Consider the following 9566-nt stretch of genomic DNA (forward strand, 5'->3'; position numbering starts at 1 on the left):
CCCTGAGTTTCGTTTTCTTTCTTTTTGAGAACTCAGGTCTTTCCTTCAAGTAGTAACAGATCTCTCTCTCTCTCTCTGTGTGTGTGTGTATGTATGTGTATATATACATATAATTATTTCATCAAAGTAAGACTGGAACCCCTGAAATCATTTCCTTGACTTCATTTTCTTCTAGAAAAACACTTTCCCAGCCTCTATTCTCTGCAACTATTTGACTCTAACTTTAAAAATATAACTATCCTCCAAGTCCCCATGAAAAATGCATTTTCTCCATAGTCTCTTTCCTAATTCTTCATCCAGAAATGTTCTCTTCTTCATTGGATGACCTATCACAACCTATACATACCATACCTGTCACTGAACAACTGTATTTTGGCCCATGACTCATCTTCTCTACATAGCCAGAACTTTGTTTTATATACTTTTTTTTGTATGCCTATACCCATAGCACTTAATAAGCTACATTAAGCATAGTAGTCATACAGAAATACCTACTGATATGATCTGGATCTCTGTCCTCACCCAAATCTCATGTTCAATTTTAATCCTCACTGTTGGAGGTAGGGCCCGGTGAGAGGCGAATGAATCACAGGATGGTTTCTCATGGTTTAACACAAACCCCCTTGATGCTGTCATCACGACAGTGAGTTCTCACAAGATCTGGTTGTTAAAATGTATGTGGCGCCTCCCCCAGCTCTCTCGGTCCTGCTTCTGCCATATAAGATGGCTGCTTTCACTTTGCCTTTTGCCCTAGGTAAAAATTCCCTAAGGATTTCCCAGAAGCAGAAGCCACCATCTTTCCTGTATAGCATGTGGAACCATGAGCCAATTAAACCTCCTTTCTTTATAAATGACGCAGTCTCAGGTATTTCTTTACAGCAATAAAAGAACAGCGTCATACAGAAAATTGGTACCAAGGAGTAGGGCACCAGAAGTGGGGTATTGCTATAAAGATACCTGAAAATGCGGAAGTGGCTTTGGAACTGCGTAATGGACAGAGGTTGGAAGAGTTTGGAGGCTCAGAAGAAGGCAGAAAGATGAGGAAAAATTTTGTTCAACAAGCCTAGAGACTTGTTGAATGATTGCAACCTACATTTTGATAGTGATACAGACAGGTAAGTCAAGGCTGATGAGGTCTCAGATGAAAATAAGAAACTTTTGGGGAACTGGAGCAAAGGGCACTTATGTTATGCCCTAGCAAAGAGCCAGGCTGCATTTGACTCCTGCTCTAGGGATCTGTGGAACTTGGAACTTGAGAGAGATGATTTAGGGTATCTGGCAGAAGAAATTTCTAAGCAGCAAAGTGTTCAAGTATTCAATAGGCTGTTTCTAACAGCCTATTCTCATATGCATGAGCAAAGAAAATATGTAAAATGGTAACATATTTATAAGAAAAGCAGAGCATAAAAGTTTGGAAAATTTGCAGCCTAGCCATGTGATGGAAAAGAAAAGCCCATTTGCCTGGAGAAATTCAAACCAGCTATAGAAATTTGCATAAGTAAAAAGGAGCCAAGTGCTAATAGCCAAGACAATGAAGAAAAGGCCTTAAAGTTGTCTCAGAAATCTTTGTGGCAGTCCCTCCCATCACAGGCCTGGAGGCCTGGGAGGGAAGAATGGTTTCATGGGCCAGGCCCAGGGCCCCACTGCTCCAGCACAGCCTCACAATGGTACTCTCTGTATCAATGCCACTCCCTACATCCTGGCCACTCCAGCTCTAGCAGTAGCTCAAAGGGGTCCAGGTACAGTTCAGGCTGCTGCTTGAGAGGCTGTAGGCTAGAGAAGCTTTAGCGGCTTCCACATCATATTAAGCTTGCAGATCCACAGAATGCAGGTGTTCAGACTTAGGAGCCTCCCCTGAGATTTCAGAAGATATATAGAAAAACCTGAATGTCCAGGCAGAAGCCTGCTGCAGAAACAGAGCCCTCACAGAGAACCTCTGCTAGGGAAGTGTGGAGGGGAAATTTGAGGTTGAAGCCCTCACACAGAGTTTCCATTAGGACACTGCCTAGTGGAGCTATGAGAAGAGGGCCACCAGCCTCCAGAACATAGAATGGTAGATCCACCAGCAGCTCACACCCTCAGCATGAGAAGCTGCAGGTGCTGAATGCGCAAAGCCACAGGGGAAGAGCTGCCCAAGGCCTTGGGAGCCCACCCTTCACACCAGTGTGCCTTGGACTTGAGACATAGAGTCAAAGGAGATTATATTTTGGAGCTTTAAGATTTAATGACCGCCCTGCTGGGCTTCAGACTTGTGTGGGGCCTGTAGTCCCTTTCTTTTAACTGATTTCTCTCTTTGGGAGTACTTACCCAATGCCCATATTCCCATTGTATCTTGGAAATAACTAACTTTTTATTTTTTTTATTTTACAGGTTCATAGGAAGAAGGGACTTGCCTTATCTCAGATGAGACTTGGGACTCTAGACTTTTTAGTTAACGCTGGAATGAGTTAAGACTATGGGGAACTGTTGTAAATGGGTGATTATATTTTGAATGTGAAAAGAAAATGACATTTGGGATACCGGGGTGGAATAATATGGTTTGGATCTGTGTCCTCACCTAAATCTTATGTTCCACTGTAACCCTCGATATTGGAAGTGGGACCTGGTTGGAGGTGACTGGATCATGGGGGCAGTTTCTTATGGTTTAATACCATTGCCCTTGGTGCTGTCATCACCATAGTGAGTTCTAATGAGATCTGCTTGTTAATAAGTATATGGCACCTCCTCTCACCTTAGTCCTGCTCCTGCCATGTAAGATGCCAGGCCCTGCTTTGACTTCCACCATAAGTAAAAGCTCCCTGTGGCCACCCCAGAAGTAGATGCTTCCATGCTTTCCCTACAGCTTGTGGAACCATAAGCCCATTAAACTTCTTTTCTTTATAAATTACCCAGTCTCAGGTATTTCTTTATAGCAATGCAAGAATGGCCTAACACACCAACAGAACTGAATCATGCATGTATAAATTAAATGCGAGACCAAAATAAAGAACTCTTCAATTTTAATTCAAACTCCAAAGGGTTAGCTAAAAAAGAAGGGGATTTCTCTTAAAGGTTATATCAAAAATAGTAGTTCTATAAATAGAAAATAATTTCAATATCACCCTGATTTGTTCTCGGGCTTTCTAACCAAATTCTAATTCTGAATGCTCTAATTCTGAAAGAAACTAAATTGAACTCTGAAGCTTAAAATTATCCAATGTCAATCATTTGTGATGGGTTTTATCATGGATAAAATATAAATAACTCTTTATTGGAATAATATTTATTGCTTATACGTGTGTTTGTCTCACGGCTAAGAACCCAACTCCATTAAAACTGATCCTAGAGAATGAGATTAGTTTAATATCCAAGTGGGCTAAATGTTCTTAATTTCAAAGAGAGTAGGAATCCAGTAGCCAGAGACTATTCAAAGCCCCCAAATATAAATCCTATTGTGTCACTTTTCTCCTTCCTGCGTCCTAAATGAACCTCTTGACCAAATACTCTCTTATTTTTCTCTTACATTCCAACTCATGAGCCTGGAACAGCATTCCAGGTCTGAAACACCAAGCTACTTGCTTCCCCTCAATTTAAAACTATTTTAAAGTCCATGTTTAAGAAGCTTATTTCAATGAACTAGGTGGCCCAACCACTAAAGATGATTTATGGCACCTATTCCCTGGACTAGTAATACTTCAGATCTAAGAATAAAAAGGATATAAAGAGGTGATGTGTTGGCTCACTCTTTCCAGTACATAGTAAAGCAGAGCAGTGACAAGCACTGCTCTGTCATTCAGAGGACAGAGTATTTTGGAGTCATCCTGATGTTTCACTTAGAGATTTAGCTTCTCAGAGCAATATTAAATTAATAAAGACCAAATTCAACGAATAATGGCTTAGATTTTTTTTTTTTTGGCTTCTTCAGTTTTTTTCTTTTCCTTCTCAAACCTCCACGCCTTAGTCATGCAGAGAAACAACCCAAAATAATGTAAAACCTTGGCATTCACATATTCTGCATTCAAGGTTTCAGAACAACCCCAAAGACCCATAACAGGTAGAAATGTATAACTTTGCTAGAGTAGAGTGTAGGAATGAATCTTTGGCTAGTAAGTAGGTGTTCTAATCCTCTCAGCAGCTTCTATCTTCTTTATACAGCTTGTTCTCTACTCTTGTTATTTTGTAAGAATTTATGGAACATATTTTGTCCTGTGTTCCTGAGTGTGAATTTGAGAAATTAATCAATTACAAATTAATTGTTCATTTCTTATTTGCATGTATAACAAATACTGACATCTGCTATAATTTATAATCTGAGTGCAGATGACTGGTAGCCCTAAGCACGAGGATGACATATGTTTTAGTTCCCCTTATCTTCTTGGGATAGAATGTCATGAGTGACACTCTCCGTCTTTTCTCCTATCTACTTCTGTGTCTGCAAACATCCTCTTAGGCACAACATCCCAGCTGTAAGCCCATTCCAGACAGTTGAAACCTTACCTCTTCTCAGTTCCTACCAGTTTATTTTCCCTAGAGTTAGGAGCTACTTCCAGTAATTCTCATACTGTATTAACTTAATGATCTATCCCTTGAAAAGTTTTGGAATGACAGTGTAGACTTTCAACTTCTAAACGAAATGGAGTAACACAGAGTAACAGGGACTAGATTTACTCTCCCACCCAAAAAACAATACGAGTAAACAAAATACATGAAACAACAGTTTTCAGGCATTGGACATCAGACAGCACAGGATAAAGAAGCAAATAAATAAAGAGCATTAAGATTTCCCATGTTTATTACTTGAAATACATTTCTAGGCCAAGGCAGTGAGTGAGAAACCAGAACCACATAAAACCTCATGTGTCGAGGAGACAGAGCTGAGAGTGTGGGAGGTCCAATGTCGCTGGAGTAATCATGGCAGAGTGCCAGGGAGACCAAAGCTGCACAGGGAGCCTTTCAAATTTGCATAAGGTTTCCCTCAAGTCTTCAGCTGAGTCCTGACTAGTGCATGATATGAAGGAACTAAATAATGAAGGCTAGAAGAAGATCGCCCAAAAAGAAACTGAGGGAGCAATCCCCAGAGCTCACACACAAGGGTATCGACTCAGTAGTAGGACAAAAGTAGCTATAGATTAAAGGCTGTTCTGGTTAGGCCTTGAAAAGCTTGAAAGTTAAGCCTCAAAAAAATTTATTTTTAGCAATTTAACTGCCATAACAAAGCTTATAACTATTTCCAGATAAATAAAAATGTCTAAGGCCCAACAGTGTAAAACTTACAATGCCTGGCACTCAATCAAAGTTTACCAGGCATGCAAAGAAACAAGAAAATATAACCCATAATCAACTCATCAAAAACTGTCCAGAAGTGACTCAGATGTCAAAATTAGCAGACAATGACATTAAAAGAGTTTTTATAACTCCGTCTTATATTTTTAGAAAGGTATAGAAAAGGATGAACATTTAAAGGAGACACACAGAAGAGCAAAATCAAACTTTAGGAGATGAAAATAACATCTGAAATTCGAAGCAAAAAACATAGTGAATGGAATCAATAGGTTAGACACTGCAGCAGAGAACAATCTAGTGAACGTGATGTATCAGAGTAAAAACTATGTAAAAGAACATACAGAGAAAAAAACAGGACTGAAAAATAACTGAAGAGGGCATCAGTGAGCTATGGAACAACCTGGAGAATCCTAATATACAGGTAATTTTAATCACTGAAGGAAACGCCAGCAAGTTGTTCTTCCTATTTAAAGAAAGAATGACCAAAATCTTTTTCTAGTTGGTTTTAAGATTTCTTTATCACAGATTTTAATAAATTTGATTATATCAAAACTCACACTAAATACAAGTCAGGGTCTGAGGAAAAATGTCTAGAGCAGTCGAGAGAGTGGCATGATGTTGAGCTCTCCAAGACCACATAGAGCATATCAAATTTCAGAATGGCCAGCCCCTGGCCAGAGCAAAAATCACCTTCCTTACTCCAACCCTTCCATTAGGAACTTCCAGCACAACTCTAGCGTCTGTGGGTATGGTGGTAATAAAACATTGTTGTCAAGAAGATTTAATCCCAGTGTTGCATACATTCTGAATAAGCTGAAGTCTTGAAGGACATTTGAGAAGGCTTGAGTCTTTTCTTTTCCATCTTTCTTTTTTAATTTTTATTTTACTTTAAGTTCTGGGATACATGTGCAGAATGTGCAGGTTTGTTACCTAGGTATACATGTGTCATGTTGGTTTGCTGCACCTGTCAATCCATCATCTATGTTTTAAGCCCTGCATGCATTAGCTATTTGTTCTAATGCTCTCTCCCTCCCCTTCCATCCCACCCTCTAACAGGCCCCAGTTTGTGGTGCTCCCCTCCCTGTGTCCATGTGTTCTCATTATTCAACTCTCACTTATGCGTGAGAACATGAGGTGTTTGGTTTTCTGTTCCTGTTTAGTTTGCCACGAATGATGGCTTTCAGCTTCATCCATGCCCTGCGAAGGACATACTCTCATCTCATTCCTTTTTTTTTTTAGACTTGAGTCTTTATTTTCTAAATTGTTCCAGGTAAACTAGGTTTGCATACTGCTTAAATCAGCATATTAAATACATTTAAAATGATGTTCCAATAAGGTCCAATGTTGTAAAATTATCAGAATTACAATCAAGAGGCAAATATACCAGTGAATTTTAAAACATCAAGGTTAGTATTAGTGTATGACTTGTTTGGGGGAAATCTGCTTAAATGCCAATACCTGGTTGTATTTAGACTAACAGGTGAATACAGTTAGGTGCACTCCAGCCACAGTGCCCTCCTCATCATTCCTGAAGCATCTCATGCATGCTACTACTTAAGTACCTTGCATATACCACAGTCTCTGCCTGGGTCATTTGTTCCCTTACTTCATTCACATGAGATTCACTTCACTCTTCATTTTAAGAGAAAATCCTTCAAATGTCATGCCTCTTCCCAACCACCAAATAGAACCCTAATGTCACTCTATATGCACTTATCAAGCTCTATGCATGTTCCTTGCACTTAGTTGTACCTAACATTACATCATATATGCAGTTGTTTATTTGTTACTCTAGAACAGGGATTGCTAAACTAAGGCCCACAAGCCAAATCCAGAATTAGGCAACAGAGACTACCTGTGGCTTTTGAAGGCTAAAATATTTATTGTCTGATTCTTTCAGAAAGTGTTTGCCAATCCCTACACTAGAGTATGAATTCCATAGTGCAGGAATTTGTCTGCTTTGTTTCCTGTGGCAGGCTGAATTATTTCTGCCCCAAATCTGTATGTTGAAGTCTTAACCGCACTATACCTCAGAATGTGACTATATTTGATAGGATCTTCAAAGAGTTAAGATAAAGTCATAGGATTGGCCCTAATCCAATATGGTGTTCATGTAAGAAGAGAAAATTTGGACACAAACACACACAGAAGGAAGACCATGTGAAGACACAGGGAGAAGACCATTATCTATAGGCCAGAGTGAGGTCTCAGAGGAAACCAACACTGCACAAAGGAAACACACATCCTTTATTTTTCAATCAATAAATTTACTTAAAATTAGGAATCATTTTTTTCTCCAAAATGACATGATTTTTCAACTGAATGTAACCATTTTTTTCCCATAGAAAATCATTTTAGAATGGTAGACAATGCCTGTTTTACAAAGCAGGTGAGTTCTTATGACTCCTGAATTATTGTTGGTAGACCGCTTTAGAGGAAATACATTTTATTTCAATTTATCGTTATCACATTACTCTAAAATACATACGAGCTGCCAATTTACAAAAATAACTAATTTTTTCTCACTTTCTAGTAAAGATGGGGGGAAAAGCTATTAAGAGATAAGGATCTAAGTCTTTTTACATTCCATGGATTTAAATAAGTGGAAATAGATTCAAATATAATTATAGCACATAATATTTCTATAATATCAGAACATAATTTTATGACAAGAGTATATAGCAAACTATAATTTTGAGCATTGTATTCTAGTACCAACATTACTCCTGAAGTTCACAAAATTCCCAGACTCATCAGTAACCACAAAACCCTATATGTGAGCTCCAAGCAGTGTCAGCGTGTTCTTGTAATTGCTACACAGCTAGGGAGATGCATAGTTAAAAGATCAGAACTTCAAAACTAATTTGATGAATAGTTATGGAAACGCTAATATGAAAGTATTTTTAAAAGAGTATTTAAAATTGTTTTAATTAAAAAAATATGTGCTGCAAAGCACAAAAATAGGGAAAATTTACTCATTAAAACTCAACTTGGTTAAAAGGAAGAGATGATCCAATTCTAAAATTGAGCCATTTGGGGTACACAGAAATGAAAGCACCATTCAACTGTGGCTTTTAATCAATCTCTGCTCCTCCTAAACTCTATAGAAGTATTCAAGAACATAACACTTCAAACACTCACAATAATCCAACTATGCTTACTAGATTGTGGATTTTTCAAGGGCAAGCACTGTGGCTTTTGTTTTCCTGTCTAATATTTATCTTACTACCATCTCCTCAAGCACAGAGCTAGGCACCAAGTATGCATTAAGTTGCTCACGTTACTCTGTAACCTCAGGGAGACCCCCAGCATCTTGATTCCTCGTTTCTCTCCGCAACTATCAGCCATCTCCTGCCTTTACTTCTCTCTCTTTAAACTTTGGACCCACGGTCTACTGCTTTGGCCACTCCCTTGCAATCTTCCTCAAATTTTCTGCCTCACTGACGGTCGTTCCACTTGCCAAAAAAAGCTCCAAACCTGAGTCGATTCAAACATCATCACTCTGGCCTCCACTGAGACTACTCAATGCAGCTAGCAGAGAGCACAGCCAAACACCTGATGCCAATATTAACATTGGCTCTTCAACCTCAGCTGCACTCTCGCTGCTGCCTGCCACAGTCCTTCATCAGCTTTCTCTCCAGTTATACAAAGAGACTATTTCAAACCTTTTCCACTCCCCTAAAACTAGTCTCACCACGGATCTCCTTTTTCAGCCAAAGACCTCACCTCATACAGAAAACAGAAGTCCTTGAACTTTCTTCTAGCAAGCCTACATATGTGTCTGTGCCTCTCCCTATCATTCCTTTGTTGCTTTCTGGAACAATGAAAGAAGAGGCTGTCCCTCCACCTAATCTCTGGAGCTCATCACTTGCAGTCTCCTCAGAGATATGGCTCAGTTGACGATTCCCCCTTTATCACTTCTGTCTTCAGCCTCTCCCTCTCTAAGAATTCCTTGCTGTCAGCACTTTAAACATGCTCAAGTCTCCCTAGATTTAGAAATCTCTGTCCTCTATTCCCCACATCACTTTGTGGTTACTTTCCTACACTTCATTGTCCCAGCAAATTTCTTGAAAGCTTTGTTACACGTGCTGATTTTACCTCCTACGTGCACTTAGCCCACCATACCATGAAAACTTCTTTTCCCAAGTTCACCAAGCTTGTGACTATCTTGCAATTATTTCTATGCACATTTTGGTCCATATCTATGTGACTTCTTGGCAGCATGTGGCACCGTTGACTGCTATTGTCCTTCGTGAAATCTTCTTCAACTTGACTTCTGTGACATTGATCTCTTTAGTTTTCTT

This window comes from Macaca fascicularis, chromosome 7, assembly GCF_037993035.2.
Source record: "Macaca fascicularis isolate 582-1 chromosome 7, T2T-MFA8v1.1".
Taxonomy (NCBI): Eukaryota; Metazoa; Chordata; class Mammalia; order Primates; family Cercopithecidae; genus Macaca; species Macaca fascicularis.